Source organism: Callithrix jacchus, chromosome 1, assembly GCF_049354715.1.
Source record: "Callithrix jacchus isolate 240 chromosome 1, calJac240_pri, whole genome shotgun sequence".
Taxonomy (NCBI): Eukaryota; Metazoa; Chordata; class Mammalia; order Primates; family Cebidae; genus Callithrix; species Callithrix jacchus.
In genome coordinates this window covers 213,829,046-213,849,455 of record NC_133502.1, presented here as the reverse complement: position 1 = coordinate 213,849,455, position 20,410 = coordinate 213,829,046, and the positions used below count along the sequence as shown (strand labels likewise).

The 20,410-nt window shown below is 46.7% G+C and overlaps 1 protein-coding gene across 6 annotated transcripts in view; it reads left to right on the top strand.

The window, feature by feature from the left end:
• The window catches only part of PPARA (peroxisome proliferator activated receptor alpha), a 99,003-nt gene that overhangs the window by 4,379 nt on the left and 74,214 nt on the right, over window positions 1-20,410 (top strand). The window lies entirely within an intron of this gene.

The window sequence follows — 20,410 nt, the reverse complement described above, 5'->3', positions numbered from 1 at the left end:
ATTTATTTACTTTTGAGACAGGGTCTTGCTGTGTCACCTAGGCTGGAGTGCAGGGGCATGATCGTGGCTTTCTGCGGCCTTGACCTGCTGGGCTCAGGTGATCAGCCCACCTCAGCCTCCCAAGCAGCTGGGACCACAGGCACATGCCACCATGCCTGGCTAATTTTTGTACTTTTTTCAGAGATTGGGTCTTGCTGTGTTGTTCAGGCTTGTCTCAAACTCCTGGGCCCAAGGTATCCTCCCACCTTGGCCTCTCATAGTGCCGGGACTATAGGCCTGGACCACTACACCTGGCCTAAGTGGTCTTCAAAAAAAAAATACACACACATTAATTAAAGTATTTATTTCCTTATTATAAATATATTTGAAACATGCCAATTTTTCTTCTCTTTTTTTGCTCTCTCAGTTTCTGTGTATGAATGTGTGTGTGTGTATGTATATATATATATATATCTTTCTTATTTTTGAGACAGAGTCTCTCTCTGTCATCCAGGTTGGGTTGCAATGATGCAATCTCAGCTCACTGCAACCTCTGCCTCCCAGGTTTAAGCAATTCTCCTGCCTCAGCCTCCTGCGTAGCTAGGATTGCAGGCACGTGCCACCATGCCCAGCTAATTTTTATATTTTTAGTAGAAATGGTATTTCACCATGTTGGTCAGGCTGGTTTCGAACTCCTGACCTCGTGATCTGCCCTCCTCGGCCTCCCAAAGTGCTGGGATTACAGGCATGAGCCACCGTGCCCAGCCAGATATAGTTTTAATGGCAAATAGGATGAGTGTCTTAACTTCCAAGTCGCCAGTGTTTTTGTTGAATGTTTGCACTAATTTTGTCACACTGCAGCTAGAGGCTGTGGCCTGTCTAATTTCTGCTTTTTTGGAACTTGAGGGTCTTTGTTTTTATTTGTTTTTGGTAGCTTGGCATAGAGTACATTTTTCTTTTTCTTTTCTTTTCTTTTCTTTTTTTTTGAGACAGAGTTTCACTCTTATTGCCCAGGCTAGAGTGCAGTGGCACTAACTCAGCTCACTGTAATCTCCACCTCCCAGGTTCAAGCGATTCTTCTGCCTCAGCCTCCCGAGTAGCTGGGACTACAGGTGCCCACCACCACTCCCAGCTCATTTTTGTATTTTTAGTAGAAACAGAGTTTCACCATGTTGGCCAGGCTGGTCTCAAACTCCTGACCTCAGGTGATCCACCTGCCTCAGCCTCCCAAATGCTGGGATTACAGGTGTGAACCACCACACCCAGCTGTAGATACTTTTTGAAAAGCTATAGTGTCTGATTACAGGGTAGAAATGTGCTATATCTGTTATTTCAGCCTTATGAGTTGCATAGAATAAGCCAGATCACCTTTAAGGCTGTGTGGTTAGGGACACTTAGGCACAGAATTTACATTTACAACTTGGTGATAAGATGGTTATAAGGTAAGAACTAAATAAGAAAACCCTTAGCTGTTCCAGTGGCCCACATTTAAAATAACATGTTTCTTTTTCCACTTGCATGCACTGAGCTTCTACGGAAAGGAGCACCGTGCAGGCACGTTTTCCAGACGTGACCGGATTTGCTCGTTACTCGGAGGCGTGTGCATTCTTTGCTTTTAGAATATTTAATTAGCACATTTTAATAGTGATATTATGGTGTCTTGAAAGTTTATGCACTTGCAAAGTAAAGAACTAGCCAGGGGCGGTGGCTTACGCCTGTATTCCCATCACTTTGGGAGGCCAAGTTGGGCTGATCACAAGGTCAGGAGTTCTAGACCAGTCTGACCAACATGGTGAAACCCCATCTCTACTAAAACTAAAATAAAATAAAAATTAGTTGGCGTGGTGCCAGGTTCCTGTAATCCCAGCTCCTTGAGAGGCTGAGGCAGGAGAATCACTTGAACTTGGGAGACGAAGCTTGCAGTGAGCCGAGACCACACCATCGCACTCCAGCCTGGCCAACAGAGTGAGACTCCGTCTCAAAAAAGAACAGAAAAGAGAAGTACTTACTCTTTGCTGGGTCTCACCCGATTATAGTTATCTTTGCAGCTAAGCTGCATTTTTTTGAGGCTCACATATGGTAAACGTGGTGGGAAATTTGGAAATTTTGCTTTGCATCAGCAAAGCAGCTTGATATGGTAGAAAAGGTATTAGGTCATTAATCATGAGATTTGGATTCTAGCCCCTTAGCTGCTGCCTGCCAGGCCTGGAGACCTTTGTCCCCCTCTTTAAACTGCTGTTTTCTCATCAGAAAATGGAGTTCCTCTCCCTGCCCCCTCTCTGAAGGGTCGTGAAGCTCAAAGCTGTGGCTTACGAACCTGCCATCTCAGGAGGTGTCTGAAGGAGGAGGACATGCCCTTGGCTGCCTGCATTCTCTCTTAGCCAGGTCTCATACCTGTGTTGCATTTGCTCTGGCCATGTTATGATTTTTAAAAGACTTTTAGAAGGCAACGTACTACCCTGCCTTACACACCACCGTTGCTTTCATTTTGGAATATACAATTGAGAGTTCTCCACCAGGACAACAGAAGGTGTTGCAAGTGGTTCCTATGTGTGTTTTTGTGTTTGTGTTTTGAGATGGAGTCTCGCTCTGTCGCCCAGGCTAGAGGGCAGCGTCGCGATCCAGCTCACTGCAATCTCTGCCTCCCGGGTTCAAGCGATTCTCCTGCCTCAGCCTCCTTAGCAGCTGAGACTACAGGCACCTGCCGCCATGCCAGGCTAATTTTTGTATTTTTAGTAGAGATGGGGTTTCAGCATGTTGGCCAGGCTGGTTTTGAACTCCTGACCTCAAGTGATACACCTGCCTCAGCCTCCTAAAGTTCTGGGATTGCAGGTGTGAGCCGCCGCACCCGGCCTCCTGTGTGTTTTGAATGTGACTGTGACCTCAGGTTTTGGTGGGGTGACACCTTGCGTTTGCTCTTACTGCAACTCCATGGCATACCCAGAGCAGGCCTCTTCATCGTGAAGAGGGGTCTGCTGAAATGCAGGCCCAGTGAATCTCCCCGCGCCCAGACACACTTCCATCAAGCCATAGCTTGGTGCTGCCTGCACCCCTGTTCCCTGTTAGTCTGACTGTCCCCACTGGGTCTAACTCCCCGAGGGCAGAGAGGATGTCTTACTTATTTCTGCCCTGCTAGACCAGTATACTGAGTAGGTACTTGTAAATGTTCATGGAATAAGTACATGATTCACAGAATTTAATTCAAGGAGGATGTATTGATGGGCCTCTGTAGCCACCACAGTACTCAGATGTAGGTGGGAGCTGGCCGGATGTCAGGGGGGCCTAAACAGGAGTGCAGACAGCAGCGACCTACAGATGATGGCTGGCTCCATCCCACCGCAGGGAAATTGCCTGGGCCTCTGGAGCTTCCGCCACACCTAGACTGAGAGCCCTTATTCTGTCTGTACTGAGCAGTGTCCCCCCTAGACATCTAACGTGTAGTTCTCATCACAGCGGTGTTGGGCAGCACTGATGTTTAACTGGGTGGGGGTCCTTCTCCCGCGGTGATCGTCAAGCTGAAATATTCCCAGGAGAAATTAGAGAAAACTTGGATGAAATATCGTCTGTGTTCCAAGAGGCAGGACTCATCAGACTGCTTTTATTTTGCTCCATTTTAAGAGCTCCAGATAAAGAGGAGTGAAGATTTCTATTCTGATCGATTTGTTTTATACTTTTAACTTATAGACCACAAGCCAACCTTCAAAAGAGCATCATTTTGAATAGTAAGAGTTAGGAAGGCAAACACACAAGAACTAATGGCTTCAAAGATCGTGAGCTTCGTAGGAATGGTTTGAGATGAGGGTCTAGTTAAGCAGAATGTTGACGCTCCCCTAACCCCACTTCATTTTTAAGAGTGGGGAAGGCTGGGCACAAAGGCTCATGCAATCCCAGCACTTTGGGAGGCTGAGGTGGGCAGGCCGCAAGATCAGGCGTTTGAGACCAGCCTGGCCATCATCATGAAACCCCATCTCTACTAAAAATACAAAAATTAGGGACGGGAGTGTTGGCTCACGCCAGTAATCCCAGCACTTTCAGAGGCCAAGGCAGGTGGATTGCCTGAGGTTGGGAGTTCGAGACCAGCCTGACCAACATGGAGACAGGAAAATCACTTGAATCCAGGAGGGAGAGGTTGTGGCAAGCTGAGGTCAAGCCATTGCACTCCAGTCTGGGCAGCAAGAACGAAACTCCACCTCGAAAAAAAATACAAAAATTAGTTGGGTGTGGTGTCGGGTGCCTGTAGTCCCAGTTACCCTCGAGGTTGAGGCAGGAAAATCTGCTTGAACCCAGAAGGCAAAGTTTGCAGTGAGCTGAGGTCGCACCGCTGCACTCTGGTCCAAGCGCCAGAGCAGGACTGTGTCTCAGGGTGAGCGAGGTCCCAAGTTTATTTGCATCCATTTGTAACTGAATACATCTGTGGTTATGTGATAACCACACCAAGGTGACAAATTGCCAAGTTTCAGCAAGAGAGATCCAGTTATTTAGAGGTTGACACGTGGCTCCGTCCCTTTCTAAGAAGTTAGCGGTCAGCCTTACGTGAGTATTTAAATAGGTGTTTATAATTCAGCAGTATGGCTTGTAAAGTACAGAGTGCCCCATCGAGCGACATGTGAATCTTGATTATCTGAGACAGTTTCTCATCTGCTGTCTGTGGAAGAAGTGGTAACAGGGATGTTTAAATGGTTGGGTTTCTGAGGCAGTGTCAGGCAGCTTTCCACACGGAGCAAATGACGCGGAGTGGGCTGCTAGCATGAGGAGCGTGTTGCCCTCTGCCTAGGATTAGGAGTAAGCGTAATAAATTCTAGACTACAGCCTCATTTCAGCTCATTTTATAAGACAGCTTGATAAATGGGATAGTGTCTTCTTTTCAGGGGGTGCCTGGAGTCTCGTTCTGCTGCCCAGGCTGGAGTTCACTGGAGCGATCTCAGCTCACTGCAACCTCCGCCTCCCGAGTTCCAGCGAGTCTCCTGCCTCGGCCTCCCAAGTAGCTGGGATTATAGGCGTGCGCCACCGTGCTCAGCTAATTTTTGCATTTTTAGTAGAGACAGGGTTTTACCATGTTGGCCAGGCTGGTCCTGAATTCCTGACCTCAAGTGATTCACCAGGCTTGGCTTGCCAAAGTGCTGGGATTACAGGTGTGAGCCATTGCTCCTGGTGGCAGTGTCTTCTTCCCCCCGCCCCCAAGACAGAGTCTTGCTCTGCCGCCCAGGCTAGGGTACAATGGCCTCATCTTGACTCACTGCAACCTCTGCCTTCCCAGTTCAGTGATTCACCTGCCTCAGCCTCCTGAGTAGCTGGGATTACAGGTGTGTGCCACTATGTCCAGCTAATTTTTGTATTTTTAAGTAGAGAAGGGATTTCACCATGTTGGTCAGGCTGGTCTTGAACCCCTGAACTCGTGATCCACCCTCCTCAGCCTCCCAAAGTGCTGGGATTACAGGCATGAGCCACCTCACCCAGCAGTAGTGTCTTTTATTCACTGTCCACTCTCTTTCTATTTCTGTTTCTCTCTCTGTACATTGGGAATGAAATTAACATGAATGATGTTTAAAGAAAAAAAAATGTTCAGAGAAGTTAGATACTTGCTTTAAATTGGAATTGTCTCTCAGTATGTGAAAGTTATCTGTAGGCTGGACACAGTGGCTCTTGCCTGTAATCCCAGCACTTTCGGAGGCTGAGCCGAGCAGATCATGAGGTCAGGAGATCAAGACCATCCTGGCTAACACGGGGAAACACCCCGTCTCTACTAAAAATACAAAAAACTAGCCGGGCATGGTGGCATGCACCTGTAGTCCCAGCTGCTCAGGAGGCTGAGGCAGGAGCATCGCTTGAACCTGGAAGACAGAGGTTGTGGTGAGCTGAGATTGCGCCACTGCACTCCAGCCTGGGTGACAGAACGAGACTGTCTCAAAAAAAAAAAAAAGTTATTTGTAATAGAAACAAACAGGGCAGTATTTGACCTGTTGACAGTGTCCTTGGACTTTACAATTTGTGAGGGAGAGTATTTTGCTTGAGTAGTACAATTGTCTGTTGGGTTTTTTTCCCCACTTTGACAAACGTTACAGACTCTGTCCCCAGATACAGGCAAGGGAGCCTGGGCCTCCCATCTCTACGCAGCTCACTGTGATTCACAAGCACAGTTAGAAGTGCACAGAAGTTCAGAATGCGATTTTCGTTCTCTTTTTTCCCTAGAACAACTGACGGTGCTGAGAGCTTTTCCAGAAAGGAAGGCACTGTATTGTAGTTTTCAAGTCATAAAAATTAGCTTCATCTAGTCTATTCAGCGAGGTGTTCTGAAAGACAGACATTTTTTTATGTTCAGTTGTGCAGAGATCTTGGGAGAGTGCTGTCCTGGGAAGAAGGCTTTGGAAAATGAGAGGCACGAAGGGGAGAGGGTATTTAAATGTGTTTGAAGCCAAGGATCCTTGAGAGAAAAAGCTGGGACTAACAGGGTTAAACAAACTTGCGTGACAAGTGATTACTAAGGATCCCAGGGGTGGGATGTGGGTGCCTAGTGAACTCCTCCAAAGCCAAGAGAGAGGATTCCAGACCCAGGGAAGAAGGGAAGAAGGTGTGAACACCTAGAAGTGGTGTAGGAGGCAGAGATTCCGATCGCAAGCTGTGAAGGAAAGATGCCGACCACCACTGCAGCAGCCTGAAAGCCACAGTCTGGGACCGCCAGGGAAGGGCCAGGAAGTGCGAATCCAGCGCTGACGCCCTGAACCCAGAGGGGCAGGCTCCCGTTCCCAGCTAAGGGTGGCAGCCGGTGGGGATCCTTCCGGGAGAAAGGTGCGAGTGGACGCCTTCCATTCGGAGCAGCAGCAATGCCTCAGAAGTCCCAGGCTTCACGTGGGAACAGATAATGTGAAGAGTATTTAGCAGGGTGCTAAGATAAGAAGAGATCAGTATCGTTTTTTTGTTTTGTTTTGTTTTTGAGACAGAGTCTCACTCTGTCACCCAGGTTGGAGTGCACTGGCGCGATCTCGGCTCACTGCAACCTCCACCTCCTGGGTTCAAGTGATTTTCCTGCCTCAGCCTCCCCAGTTACTGGGATTACAGGCGCCTGCCACCACACCCAGCTAATCTTCATATTTTTTGTGTAGATGGGGTTTTACCATGTTGGCCAGGCTGGTCTCGAACTCCTGACCTCATGATCTTCCCGCCTTGGCCTCCCAAAGTGCTAGGATTACAGGCGTCAGTCACCGCGCCTAGCCCAATATCATACATTTATTTCTTTTTGAGACGGAGTTTTGCTCTTGTTACCCAGGCTGGAGTGCAATGGCACGATCTCGGCTCACTGCAACCTCCGCCTCCTGGGTTCAGGCAATTCTCCTGCCTCAGCCTCCCGAGTAGCTGGGATTACAGGCACGCACCACCATGCCCAGCTAATTTTTTGTATTTTTAGTAGAGACGGGGTTTCACCATGTTGACCAGGATGGTCTCAATGTCTTGACCTCGTGATCCACCTGCCTCAGCCTCCCAAAGTGCTGGGATTACAGGCGTGAGCCACTGCGCCCGGCCGTCATTTATTTATTTTTAGACAGGGTCTCACTCTGTCACCAGGCTGGAGTGCAGTGGCAAGATCTCGGCTCACTGCAACCTCCGACTCCCGGGCTCAAGCGATCCTCCCACCTCGGCCTCCCGAGTAGCTGGAGCTATCGGTGCACACCACCACACCCAGCTACACTTTGTGTTTTTTGTAAAGATGGGGTTTAGTCATATTCAGGCTTGTCTCAAACTCCTGGACTCAAGTGATCTGCCTGCCTCGGCTTCCCAAAGTGCCAGGTTTACAGGTGTGAGCCATCATGTCCAGCCTAGTATTTTTCTTTCACTCTGGAAAGCAGAAATTATCGACTTTTTTCCTGCTGCATGCTCTTTACTTAGATGAATCTAGTTGTTAGTGTCTAGGTCAGAAGTCTAAGTGAAAGTGAATATTTAACCACACTCAAGCACAGCTAACGACCTTTAATACTAATAGAGGTATAAGACTTAAACGAAACAAGAATCCAGAGGGAAATGTGGCTGGTGATGGACGCAGAGAAAACCATGGCAGCTTCAATGGACCCATAAAAAGACCCAACACCTAGGAAGCGCACCGAGACTCTCTTTGGAATAATGAATGAATTCCAATGTGGGCTTTCTTAGTAGGTTAAATCGTTTTCTAGAAAGGATTTCAGAAGGATGCATTGACCAATTATGGTATCAGGTCGGCTACAGACTCTTTGAGAAGGAAACCTCTGAAAGACAAGAAGGAACAATTAAAAATTAGAACTCAGCCGGGTACAGTGGCTCATGTCTGTAACCCCAGCACTTTGGGAGGCCAAGGTGGGCGGATCACGAGGTCAGGAGTTCGAGAGCAGCCTGACCAACATGGTGAAACGCTGTCTCTACTAAAAATACAAAAGTTAGCCAGGCATGGTGGAGTGTGCCTGTAATCCCAGCTACTCAGGAGGCTGAGGCAGGAGAGTCACTTGAACCTGGGAGGTGGAGGTCGCAGTGAGCCGAGATCATGCCACGGCACTCCAGCCTGGCAATACTGAGCGATACTCCGTCTCAAAAAAAAAAATTAGAACTCAGAAAAGGAATTGATTACTTTTGAGAGACAAAAAGATGAGATTCTAGCCTAAGGTGTGACACATGTATCCACCAGGTATCATTTTTATACATGTGAAGCTAAATCACCGAAGGAGCAGGTGAGCAGATGTGGACTTTCCAGCTGTGTGTGCGCCTTCCTCAGACACGCAGCGCCGTTCCCACCTTGGCGCTAGCGTTCGATCTCTGGTTTCCTGGATGCCCCCAGCCCCTCTGGTTCCACGAGGCCACCTGCACTTCACACTTCACTATCACCCTTGTGAGCTTCAAGTCTGTCACCTGCCCACCTTCCAGATGTGGCCTGGGCCCCCCTGGAGGCCCTCAAGCTCAGTGTGTCTGATTCTGAGCTGTCCTGCTATTTCCCCTCCCCTGACCCTGGTGACTCTTTTCGGTCTCAATTGCCAGCCTCCTGCTAGGGCTGGGGTGGGGGACATCAAAGGCAGGACAAAGCGCAGGGTCCTGACCTAGCACTTAGCTCTCAGATGCAGACAGATTTCTCAGCTGGCCTGTGGCTCAGTTCCCCTCCGCTACAAGAGGAATGCGGACTAGTGTTTTCTGTGGATTGCTGCCCCTGGCAGGCAGTGAGAGCTTGGTGGGCGCTTCCTGGCTTATCATGACCCCTCCCATCTCAATGTTGTCCCATCCATCCAATGTTTATGGAATGAGAGGTTGACAGGAGGGCCTGGCCCTGATGTTCCAGGGACTAACACGCTTTCTACACAAGCCCCTTCTGGTTCTTCTTGAGCAGTGGACGTGCTGGTGACACACTCCCTTATCTGACCCTCATCCCCCACGACACACCCCCATGACCTCTACCCTTGAGATCTCAGCTTACATTCACTCGTAGAGGCTCCCTGAACCACTTGCTGGGGTTGTGTGCTGATGCAGGTACTCGCAATACCTGGTGCTTTTCCTCCGATGCAGTCAGGCAGTGTTTATTCCAGTGGTGGCTTGGTGGCAGTGGCTCTCCCATGAGGCCAGAATTCGTGGCTCCTCACTCATGGTTGAACCCAGAGCCTCTTGCTGGTAGGTGCTTCAGGACTGGTTGTGGGAGCCCCAGGCCCCTACCGGGCACCCACCGCTTGGGATTCAAGTCTTAATCAAACACCACCTCCTTCCCAAAGTCTTTCTTGCGGATCCCCCAAACTAGAGGCAGGAATTTTGTCCTTCAGACACCCTATGGCATTTGAATCACTCTGATTGGACAAATTCTGCCTTCACTTGAACAGCTATTGGGGGCATGTGTCAGTCATTCATTCCTGAGTTCATTCATCTATTCAGCCAGTATTACTGAGCATTTACTGCACACCAGGCGCCGTCCTGCTGTGGAAAACAGGCACGATTCCCTGCCACCGTGAAGCACTGCAACACGTAACCGGCAGATTCCCAGCTTCAAGGAGAGGCACAGAGGGAAACTGAGGGAGGCCTGCAGGGTGGAAAGAGAGGGGACAGAGGGTCACGGGGGCCACCAGGGCATGTACGTGGCACCTGCCAGTGAACAGAATGTGCAGCTCCGTATGTAGTTGTCTTTTTTTTTTTTTTTTTTTTTTTTTTAATGAGACTGTGTCTCACTCTGTCACCCGGGCTGGAGTGCAGTGGTGTGATCTCGGCTCACTGCAACCTCTGCCTCCTGGGTTCAGGCAATTCTCCTGCCTCAGCCTCCTGAGTAGCTGGGATTACAGGCACCCGCCACCAGGCCTGGCTAATTTTATTTTATTTTTGTATTTTTAGTAGAGATGGGGTTTCACCGTGTTTGCCAGGCTGGTCTCAAACTCCGACCTCATGATTTGCCCGCCTTGGCCTCCCTAAGTGCTGGGATTACAGGCGTGAGCCTCCGCACCCAGCTATATATAAATTTTTTAAATAATAGAGACGGGGTTTTACCATGTTGGCCAGGATGGTCTCGATCTCCTGACCTCGTGATCCACCTGCCTTGGCCTCCCTAAGTGCTGGGATTGCAGGCGTGAGCCTCCGCACCCGGCTATATATATATTTTTTAAATAATAGAGACGGGGTTTTACCATGTTGGCCAGGATGGTCTCGATCTCCTGACCTCGTGATTTGCCCGCCTTGGCCTCCCTAAGTGCTGGGATTACAGGCATGAGCCTCCGCACCCAGCTATATATATTTTTTTTAAATAATAGAGACGGGGTTTTACCATGTTGGCCAGGATGGTCTCGATCTCCTGACCTCGTGATTTGCCCGCCTTGGCCTCCCTAAGTGCTGGGATTACAGGCGTGAGCCTCCGCACCCAGCTATATATATTTTTTTTAAATAATAGAGACGGGGTTTTACCATGTTGGCCAGGATGGTCTCGATCTCCTGACCTCGTGATTTGCCCGCCTTGGCCTCCCTAAGTGCTGGGATTACAGGCGTGAGCCTCCGCACCCAGCTCAGTTGTCTTTAAACTTCCTTTCACTAAAGGAACAAAGTCCAGGGAGAGGAAAGAGTGAATACAAATTATCCAAGCAACTTGAGAGCTCATTTTAGTTCTCCTGATTATGATCTTAAAGGCATTAAGTGCTCGAGTTAAACTCCTTTTGACCCACATAGGCTAGCAGCATTTAAATCCTGGGTGATCATTAACCCTAATCATGCGTCTAATGGCCTCTATTGAAGACTCTCCACCTGTTTAGTTATGGCCTTGGCCTTTGCCCTGTCACTGATAGTTCCAGCCTAAAAAGCAGATGAGCCCTGAGGGCCGCGATCCCACTGCGGTCACATAAGCGGGACAGTCGCTCCCTGGGGAGCAGCGTTGGAGCAGGAAGAGCAGGCTCCCGGCTGCTGCCAGCTTGACTCCATTTGGTTTGACAAAAATGAGAGGCGCGGGGCACAGTGGCTCACCTGTAATCCAGCACTTTGTGGGGGCTGAGGCAGGTGGACCATGAGGTCAAGAGATCAAGACCATCCTGGGCAGCATGGTGAAACCCTGTCTTTACTAAAAATGCAAAAAATAATTAGCCGGGCATGGTGGCATGAACCTCTAGTCCCAGTTACTCAGGAGGCTGAGGCAGGAGAATCACTTGAACCTGGGAGGTGGAGGTTGCAGTGAGCCAAGATTGCACCACTGCACTCTAGCCTGGTGACAGAGAAAGACTCCATCTCAAAAAAAGCGAAAAGAAATGAGAGGAGGTGGTTCACTAGACAAATGCAGACCTTTGTCCAAGCCCCTTTTCCAGAGCGAAGTGACAAGAGTGGTCTGTGCCTTCCAGGGCAGCCTCGTCCTGCTTTGCCCAGCCAGGTCACTGGGGACAGAGGTAGCCACATCCTGCCCAGGGCTCACAGACCCTGCTGAATCAGGCGGGAGCGGGGCTGGCTCCCTGATGTCCTTGGAAAAGTCGCCCATACTGCCTTCCCCATGGGAGTGACCACGATGTGTCCTCCCAGCTTCCCATAGCCAGCTCCTCACTCTATTAACCCCCAAGAAACCAGGCTATGGAGATGGATTTGAGAGTTTGTATCGGTGTTTTTAAAGTCAGGTTGGCCAACTGTGGTGGCTCACACCTGTAATTCCAGCACTTTGGGAGGCTGAGGTGGGCAGATCACCTGAGGTCGGGAGTTCGAGACCAGCCTGGCCAACATGGCGAAACCCCGTCTCTAATAAGACTACCAACAAAATTAGCTGGATGTGGGGGTGGGCACCTGTAGTACCAGCTACTCAGGAGGCTGAGGCAAGAGAATCACTTGAACTCGGGAGGCGGAGGTTGCAGTGACTGATTGAGCCACTGCACTACAGCCTGGGTGATGAGAGTGAGATTCTGTCTCAAAAATAAAATAAAATAAAGTTGGGTTTATTAAGATATAATTTACATACAGTAAAAAAAATTTTTTTTTGAGACGGAGTTTTACTCTTGTGAAAGTGGCGTAGGCCTGGAGTGCTGGCCTCATGCAGTGGGTGAGTGTGTAGGGGAGTGATACGTCTGACACGCAGCGTGAGTGGCTAAGTATGGTGGCTGCCCCCTTTGCAGGAGCATTAGGGTGGTGTCCGGGGGAAGCCATGATCATGGCTGCCTAGGGTCCAAGTGAGTGGGAGGGTGCTGGGAGTACCAGGAGGCAGTGGGCCTCGTGGGACTGTCACAGCTCGGTGCCCTGTTTGTAGGAGAGAACGCTGTCGAGATTGTGCCACTGCACTCTAGCCTGGGTGACAGCGCAAGATTTCATGTAAAACAAAACAAAACAGCAATAACAAAAAAACACAACCAAACAAAACAAAAAATCAAGAAAAGTTATTTGTCACTGTTTAGTTAGTTAAATAACCGTGATCTCCCAACAATACTGATCACATCCCAGCTCCCGTGGCTTATGCACTGTGAGTGCTGTATCAAGTGCAAGCTCTGCGCCAGTTCTCCAGCCTACCAATCACGGTATAGATAACAGATGTGCATGATGATCACTGACCAATCGCATAACTTCTCTCAAAGTTGGTCTGTAATTGGTCCCTGAGCATCTGTTGGTCAGTTTCATGCACAGACTGCAGAGTGTGTGATCGTGTCGCCTTCTTGTCTCTCAGTGATAAACCGACATGGCATTTTATAAAAATAGATACACCAAGTCGAGGGCAGGCTCATGCCTTTAATCCTAGTACTTTGGGAGGCGGAGGTGGGTGGATCACCTGGGGTCAGGAGTTCAAGACCAGCCTGGCCAACATGGTGAAACCCCATCTCTACTAAAAATAACAAAATTAGGCCAGGCGTGGTGGCTCTCGCCTGTAATCCCAGCATTTTGGGAGGCCAAGATGGGCAGATCACCTGAGGTCAGGAGTTCGAGACCAGTCCGGCTAACATAGTGGAACCTCGTCTCTACTAAACACACAAAAAAATTAGCCAGTTGTGGTAGAGCGTGCCTGTAAACCCAGCTACTCTGAAAGGTGAAGCAGGAGAATTGCTTGAACCCGGGAGGTGGAGGTTGTAGTGAGCCAACATGGCGGCGTTGCACTCCAGCCTGGGCACCAAAAGGGAAACTCCATCTCAAAATAAAATAAAATAATACATAAAATTAAAAAAAATTAGCTGAGTGTGGTGGTGGGTACCTGTAATCCCAGCTACTTGGGAGGCTAAGTCAGGAGAGTTGCTTGAGCCCGGGAGGCGGAGGTTGCAGTGAGCCGAGATCATGCCACTGCACTCCAGCCTGGGTGACAGAGTGAGACTCCATCTCAAGAAACAGCAGCAACGAAAGTGGATACACCAAAGAGCAACTGGCCAACAAAGATGAAAGTGCAGCAAATACGTGAAAAGTGATAATGCTGGAAGTAAAGTTAGAATTGAGCATGATTGGAGTTACAGAAAACCACTGACCTGGCTGCCGTTGGAGAAACTAGCAGTGCAGGCAGATGTGCAGTGAAATTCACTTATCACGTAAATGAGGAAAGGGGCTGTGATGAAAAGGACGAAGATGCCCCAAAGGAGGTGGTCCCAGCAAAAACCTGCACATCACAGGAACTCTCAGACATTTTATATTAGAAAGAAAGAATAGAATAATGGGAGCAGATCTACACTTGGAAAGGAACAGGACAGGCCGGGCGTGGTGGCTCAAGCCTGTAATCCCAGCACTTTGGGAGGCCGAGGTGGGTGGATCACGAGGTCAAGAGATCAAGACCATCCTGGTCAACAAGGTGAAACCCCCTCTCTACTAAAAATACAAAAAATTAGCTGGGCACGGTGGCACGTGCCTGTAGTCCCAGCTACTCAGGAGGCCGAGGCAGGAGAATTGCCTGAACTCAGGAGGCGGAGGTTGCGGTGAGCCGAGATCGTGCCATTGCACTCCAGCCTGGGTACCAAGAGCGAAACTCCATCTCAAAAAAACAAAAAAAGAAAGAAAAAGAATAGGACAATTTGCTAAGGCACAGAAAAGGCTGCGTGCTCTGTTTCACAAGTTATACAGTGAGAAGACAAGCACCTTTTAAACTGCTCCTCAGAAGTTTTTTTGGTTTTGTTTTTTTTAAGAAAACATTTTGATTCTGGGTATTTCTAATCTTTTACAATGTGCCAAATAATATTCGTGTTACTACCTTTTTTATTTCCCTGTGCATTTACAACCAACGGCAAGAGTGTTTTTAGTATTTTGTAAAAAACATTTAAAGGTCATGGGAACAATTTTAGTTTTCCCCACCAATTATTAGAATCGCATTGCACAATTTCTGCTTGCATAATCTGATATGGTCTTGCACTACCGAGCACATCAAGACCACGGATGTAGTAATGACTCACAACAGAACCTGCCAAGCATATGAGGCGGGAAGACCTCTTGAACCAGCAGAAGTAACAGATGGTAGAAACAGACCCACATAATGCTAAATATCAGACGCAAAGGGCATAAAGTTTAAAATAAGCTTGCTTACCTTTCTTCAAGAAGAATAAAAGATTGAGAATTTTGATACAGCACTAGAAATTATATTTTAAAGGGATATTTGTTTGAAAGTAACCAAATAGAAATTATAAAGCTAAAATACATAAAAACTGAAATCACATAACTGTAGGTAGATATAATGGCAGAATAGACACAACTGATGGCTTAATTGGTGAGTTATAAGATTGATCTGATCAGAAAAAAATCTAAAAGCACCAAGAGACAAATAAATACAAACAAAGATCATAGAGAAGAATTCTCCCATACGTGTTCAGTAATTGGAATCTTGGAAAAGGGGCCGGGCGCGGTGGCTCAAGCCTGTAATCCCAGCACTTTGGGAGGCCGAGGTAGGTGGATCACGAGGTCAAGAGATCGAGACCATCCCGGTCAACATGGTGAAACCCCATCTCTACTAAAAATGCAAAAAATTAGCTGGGCGTGGTGGTGCGTGCCTGTAATCCCGGCTACTCAGGAGGCTGAAGCAGGAGAATTGCCTGAACCCAGGAGGTGGAGGTTGTGGTGAGCCGAGATCGCGCCATTGCACTCCAGCCTGGGTAACAAGAGTGAAACTCCGTCTCAAAAAAAAACCAAAAAAAAGAAGAAAGAGAAGGCTAATGGAGCAAACAGAATATTTGAAGAGACACGGCCAAAGTTTTTCCAACACTGATGAAAGACATCAAGTCACAAATTCAAGAATCCTAAAAAGCAATAGGAAGTATTTCTTTTTTAAATCCATACCTAGATGGAATTTTTAAAAAAAACTATACCCAGTAAAGTTGCTGAAAAAGCAACGGTGAAGAGATAACGTTAAAAGGAGCCAGAAGTAAAAAAGAAAAGACATTATCTTCTAAGGAGCAATGACTGAGAGCTAATTTCTGAACCAAAACAATGGAAGCAGAAAACAATTTTTAAAAAATCTTCGGTATGCTGAAAGCTGGGTTTCTTCCAGGAATGCAAGGTTAGTTGAATGTTTAAAAAGTAATCAAGCATCAGACCAGGTGTAGTGGCTCATGCCTGTAATCCCAGATCTCTGGGAGGCCAAGGCAGGTGGATCACTTGAGATCAGAGTTCAAGACTAGCCTGGCCAACATGGTGAAACCCTGTGTCTACTAAAAGTACAAAAATTAGCTGGGCGTGGTGGCGCACACCTGTAACACCAGCTACTCAGGAGGCAGAGGCAGAAGGATCACTTGAAGTTGGGAGGCAGATGTTACAGTGAGCCAAGATTGTGCCACTGCACTCCAGCCTGGGTGACAGAGCAAGACTCCCATCTAAAAAAAAAAAAGTAAACAAGCAGGGAAATTAGGAAATGCTCAGAGATAAAATGTGCAAGGCATGTACACTGGAATCTACAAAACGCTGCTGAAAGAAACTTTAAAAGACCTAAACAAATGGCAAGTTATAACATGCTCTTGAATCAGAAGACTCAGTATCATTAAGATGATGATTCTTCCCAAATTGATTTACAGATTCAAAGCAATCAGAATCAAACCTCAGCATGCCTACTTGTAGAATATGATAACCTGATTCTAAAGTTTATATGGAAATGCAAAGGACCTCGCGTTACTAAAATAACTTTGAAAAATAACACAATTGAGAGACAGACTGCCTGATTTCTAGAATTATTGTAAAGCTACAGTAACTAGACAGTATGATATTGACATGAAAATAGATAATTAGATGAATGGAACAGAACGGCAAGTCCAGAAATAGATCCACACATACACGATCAATTGATTTTCTGTTTTTTTTTATTCCCTCATCCCTGGGCACAAAGGTCAATTGATTTTCAGTAAGGTGCCAGGTCATTTTAGTAGGGAAAAGGTAATCTTTTGAACAAATGATGCTGGAACAACTGGATAAACATATGCAAAAGAACCTCAACCCTCAGCACACAAACTCATAATCACTATCATTATATTATACCATTATGTGCTAGTATATATAATCTGCATTTATTATGTAATATCATATATATTACATGATAGTGTGTTATATTGTCATATAATCATTGTTATTGAAATGGATCATACACCTAATTGTAAGAGTTAAAACTGGCCAGGCACAGTGGGTCATGCCTGTATTCCTGCCCTTGGGGAGACCAAAGCAGGTGGATCACTTGGGCACAGGAGTTCAAGACCAGCCTGGGCAACATAGCAAAACACTGTCTCTACAAAAAAAAAATTTTAAATGACCAGGCGCAGTGGCTCAAGCCTATAATCCCAGCACTTTGGGAGGTTGAGATGGTCAGATCACAAGGTCAGGAGATTGAGACCATCCTGGCCAACATGGTGAAACCCCGTCTCTACTAAAAATACCAAAAAAATTAGCCAGGTGTAGGGGTGGGTGCCTGTAATCCCAGCTACTCAGGAGGCTGAGGCAAGAGAATTGCTTGAACCCAGGAGATGGAGGTTACAGTGAGCTGAGATCATGCCACTGCACTCCAGCCTGGCAACAGAGTGAGACTGTGTCTCAAAAAAAAAAAAAAAAAAAATCAAAAAATTAGCTGAGCATGATGGTACTCATCTTTAGTCCCAGCTACACAGGAGGCTGAAGTGGGAAGGTCACCTGAGCCCAGAGAGGTCAAGGCTGCAGTGAGCCATGATTATGCCACTGCACTCCAGACTGAGTGACAAAGAGACCCTGTGTTTAAAAAAGAGTTAAAACTATAAAACTTCTAGAAGAGAATGTGATAAAATTCTAGTAATTTGGGGTTTGGCAAACATTTCTTAAATATGTTTTAAAAAAGCATTAACTGTCCGGGTCTGTTGGCTCACACCTGCAATCCCAGCACTTTGGGAGGCTGAGACGGGCAGTTCATGAGGATGGGAGATCAAGACCATCCTGGCCAACGTGGTGAAACCGCTTCCCTATTAAAACTACAAAAATTATCTGGGCGTGGTAGTGTGCACCTGTAGTCCCAGCTACTCAGGAGGCTGAGGCAGAAGAATGACTTGAACCCAGGAGGCAGAGGTTGCAGTGAGCCAAGATCGTGCCACTGCACTCCAGCCTGGTGACAGAGCAAGTCTCTGTCTCAAAAAAAAAAAAAAAAAAAGCATTAACTAGGTCAGGCATGCTAGCTTACACTTGTTATCCCAGTGCTTTAGGAGACCTAGGAGGGAGGATAGCTTGAGGCCTGGAGTCTGAGAGCAGCCTGGGCAACATAGCAAGAATGGGTTTCTACCAAAAAAAACTCTGCCAGGCACAGTGGCACATGTCTGTAGTCCCTAGCTACTCAGGAGGCGGAGGCAGGAGGATCACTTGTGCCCAGGAGTTGAAGGCTGCAGTGAATTATGACCATGCCACTGCACTCCAGCCTGGGCCACAGAGTAAGACTCAGTCTCTTAAAGAAAAGAGCATAAACTATAAAAGAAAAAATTAATAAATTAGTCATCTTCAAAATTAGAGCCTTTTACTCATCAGAAAACAATAAAATGAAAAGTCAAGCCACAGACTTTGAGAAAATGTTTGCAAAACGTATATCTGACAAAGGACTTGGATATAGATTATACAAAGAACTGTTATAATTCAGTAAGACGTCAAACAACCCAATTAAAAATGGGCAAAAGATGAATGAACTCTTCACCAAAGGGCGCGTTGTTTGAATGGATGGTAAGTAAGCACATGAAAAGATGTTCTTTCCCTCACTAGTCATTAGGGAAATGCAAGTTCATAGATACCTTTCTTGGCAGAGAGATATCACTACACACCCCAAGAGTGTCTGTAATTAAGCAGTTTGACCAAATATGCATAAGAATGTGGAATAAGAACTCTTGCCGGGCGTGGTGGCTCGTGACTGTAATCTCAGCACTTTAAGAGGCCAAGGTGGGCAGATCACAAGGTCAGGAGTTCGAGACCAGCCTGGCCAACATGGTGAAACCCCCATCTCTACTAAAAATAAAAAAATTAACTGGGCATGGTGGCACATGTCTGTAACCCCAGCTACTTGGGAGGCTGAGGCAGGAGAATTGCTTGAACCGGGACCCAGTAGGCAGAGGTTGCCGTGAGCCAAGATCACACCACTGCACTCCAGCCTCAGCTACAGAGTGAGACTCCGTCAAAAAAAAAAAAAAAAAAAAGAACTCTCATACACTGCTGAAGGGAATGTAAAATGATAGCAGCTACTTTGGAAAAAAATTTGGCTAATAATACCGCTTACATTATCATCAAAAGTATTGTATACCTGAAAGAACTCAAACTGAAAAAGCTACATACTGTCTGCTTCCAACTGTCCACATTACGGGAAAGTCACAACCATGAAGACGGTAAATGGATCCACCAGGGCCTCAGCAGGAAGGAAGGGAATGAATAGGTGGAACATGGGCATTTTTAGGCTAGTGAAACTATTCTGTGTGGTACTGTAATGATGGATACATGTTATTAGCCATCTGTCAAAATCCGTAAAATGTACAACACAAAGAGTGAAAATGAAAACTGTGGACTCGAGTTAACAACGATATGTCAATATTGTTTCATCAGTGGTACAACAAATGTACCTTGCCAATGCAAGATATTCATAATATGGAAACTATGGTGGGAGTGAGGTGGTATATGAGACCTTTCCATACTTTCCACTCCATTTTTCTGTACGCCTTAAACTGTTATAAATAAGAAAGTTTATTAATTGAAAGTTACATTTGGCCAGGCGTGGTGGCTCATGACTGTAATCCCAGCACTTTGGGAGGCCAAGGTGGGTGGGTCACAAGGTCAGGAGATCGAGATCATCCTGGCCAACATAGTGAAACCCCATCTCTACTAAAAAGACAAAAATTAGCTGGGCATGGTGGCGCATGTCTGTAATCCCAGGCTGAGGCAGGAGAATTGCTTGAACCAGGGAGTCAGAGGTTGCAGTAAGCTGAAATAGTGCCAGTGTACTCCAACCTGGTAACAGAGTTACCATCTCAAAAAGAAAAAGAAAAAAAAAGTTACATTTATAATGTAACTATATAATGTATCTAGGAATAAATCTGAAAAAGATATGTAAGATCTCTACTCAAAAAATGATTAGGTTGTTAAGAGAGCTTAAATATAGCTCAAATAGACAGATGGATATACTATGTTCATGGAAGGGACAACTCAGTATTGGGAAGGTGTCAGTCATCTTAGGAAGGGCCTCATGTGCCACACAAGGGATACAGACATCTGACCCCAAGCACATGTAGGCATCCTGACTGTGTTTACTTGAATGACATGGGCTTTCCAGAGCTGACTGCAGACATTTTAAATGGCCTGAAAACTGTTCCATGCACTTCCCCCCAGGCTGTCACGGGATGCACTTCAGGAACTTTACTTTTTAACAAGAAAATTTAGTTTCTTTTCTTAAACAGCTTGTTTCTGTTCCATTACCATTCTCATCATCTTTTTTTTTTTTTTTTTTTTTTTTTAGAAAAACATGTATTTTGCAACAAGCCTCATCCTTTTTTTGTTTTTTTGAGATGGAGTTTCGCTCTTGTTACCCAGGCTGGAGCACAATGGCGCGATCTCGGCTCACCGCAAC